Source organism: Bidens hawaiensis, unplaced genomic scaffold (genome assembly GCF_021521415.1).
Source record: "Bidens hawaiensis isolate Kalapana, Puna unplaced genomic scaffold, B.hawaiensis_p1.1 tig00055315_1, whole genome shotgun sequence".
Classification (NCBI taxonomy): Eukaryota; Viridiplantae; Streptophyta; class Magnoliopsida; order Asterales; family Asteraceae; genus Bidens; species Bidens hawaiensis.
The window spans coordinates 47,192-49,884 of NW_027500001.1; positions in this window are offsets into that span (position 1 = coordinate 47,192).

The following is a 2,693-nucleotide window of genomic DNA, read 5'->3' on the forward strand; positions in this document are numbered from 1 at the left end:
TTTGGCATGGCCATGCTAATGTGAAAGAAATTTTTTGGTACTGAGATGAGTGGGGCGGTATTATCGCCGTTATCAAACCCACACCAATCCCATTCCAAACGTATTTCATCCTAATCCATCAAAATTTATCTTTCACCCATCTCCCTCTCTCCCTCTCTCCTTCTCTCCTTCTCTCCCTGTCTCTCTCTCACACGCACATACGTACATTTGGGAGCTGTGGCGTGGCCATCCCAATATGAAAGAAATATTTTTGGTATTGAGATAAGTGGGGTGTATTCTTGTTGTTATCAAACCCACACCAATCCCATTCCAAACGTATTTCAGTCTAGCTAATCCATCAAAATTTATCTTTCACCCATCTCACTCTCTCCCTCTCTCCTTCTCTCCCTGTCTCTCTCTCACACACACATACGTACATTTGGGAGCTGTGACGTGGCCATCCCAATATGAAAGAAATATTTTTGGTATTAAGATAAGTTGGGTGTATTCTTATCGTTATCAAACCCACACCAATCTCATTCCAAACCTACTTCGTGCACCTTAATAATAAAAAAACAATAACTTGTTAAGATATACTTTGATTTATTAATTATTTAAACTCACATTCTAATCTAACTGATTTATAAAAAATATTATCACTTCAAATTTGTGTTACTTTATGTATTTAAATTATGGTAATGTATATTTGTATTTGTGTCACATTACAACTTCATATTTATATCACGTAAGTATTACTAAAACAAAACACAACCAACATTTATCGTCTCTTTTGGTTTCATTTTTCGACTTTGTTCCCCTGGCTATACCTTGCAATCATCCTTGATTACATATTTTTTCCAACTACCATCACACTGTCTTTCAGCCACTACAAAACTATAATTTCGCTTACTAAAAATTAAGACACCAATACTCTCCAAGGTCAACTCGGTTGTATAAAAAGTAAGCTAAAAATTGAAACTCATTTTAAGGGGCCCCAAATTTCTAAGACTTGATTAAGTTTGACCACTACTTACTTGTGAAATAACCCGTCGTATTTTTTCCTTAAAATTTTGAAATACAAACTCTAAAGCACTTTGTATTCTTAAAAAAATACAAATTTTATGATCATGAAAACAATTAGATTAATATCACACTTTAAAAATAAAAATCATGAAAGATAAATAATAAAAAAATTTTACATTGTCATCACCAGAAATTTATTTCTTTTAATGACTAAATGCTACATGTTATAGCGATTGAATCATTGATATTGTATTCTACACCCTAATCACCTCATTAAAACGGAAATGGGTAGATAAATTTTTATTTAATCAATTACTAAATATAATGAGATTTATAATATTTGTTAAATAATAATAAACCCCTTAATCAAACAAACAATTGATGAATGTTAGATGAAAAAAGTAAATGAATAGAGGGTATATTTATAGGCAGGAGATATGTGGGCCCAGATTTGTATGTGTTAATACAGAGATTGGGCGGTGGTCTCCAACATGGGGTCCGAGCTCAAAAATACGGACTGTCTTTTTTTTTTTGAACGGCCAGCTAAATAACGCCGGGTACCCCGTACGCAGCTCCTATTGGCTAAAGGTAGCCCGATCCGGCCACTAGTCCGGACGGACGGAGCCCCTAGCGGTCCACCTGTTGAGGGATTCATCGGATAAAACCCGACCCCCACGCCCGCCAAACGGCACGACAGCGAGGAGCCGGTAAAACCGGGTGAGATTAGGACTCGAACCCTGGCAAGCCAGGGTCATCCCTCATATCTCACATATAAGTTGGTGATAGTGAAGTTTGATCTCCCTACCTCTCACTTGTAAAATGAGTGTTCTACCATTGAGCCACAACCATCTTATTAAAAAAAAGTACGGACTGTCTAACCCACCTTTCCTGCATGTGCAAACTCTAAACTTTATGCACTAAAAAAAGTTCAAATATATATTTTTTACATTTCATTTTTTTTGGGTATTTTATAACACCAAAGATTAAAGAGACAGTAGATGGCATAGAGGTAGAGAGAAAGTGAGAGTGTGTTTGTAAGCGTTCTTTTAAGTCGGTTTTAACTGCGTATCGCTAGTTGTGGGGCTTTATTGGGGTGGCAAAATATGATGTGGCCCGGCCTTAATGTCACGCACAAAGCGTCGGGGCGTTAAGACCCGAGCGGTAAAGGGTGGAGCTTTAGCACATTAGGCCTAACGGGGCGATAGAAAAGAAATGGTGGGGCTTAAATGCTTTAATAAGGAAATAGTGTGGCTTTTTGTTAAGAAGTGTGTATTAGTTTAAGTCTCACTGTTTACGTGATAGTGATGTGACACTTTAACCTCAGACTTAAAAGTTAAAACCTCACCACAACAAATAGCATAGCATGAGACGGACAAAGTTTGGATGGCATGATGATTAAGGGTGGCAAAGAATTGGTTTTATGGCTTTTTATCATGAATGCTTTATTATTTAGAAAATTTTACAAAATTTCTCTTTTAAAAGTTCAAACACAATGTCTCTTTCATGTTATGGATTCGAGTGTGCACTGAAGTTTCTATACTTGTGAAGTCATGATTGCCCACCATTAGTGAAGATATGTGCATTGTGAAGTCTTGTTTTTGACACACACAACGAAAGACACACATAAGTTAGTGTCTAGTACTATTCATACCAACAACCATTTTTAATATATATTGTACAATGATTCCTAT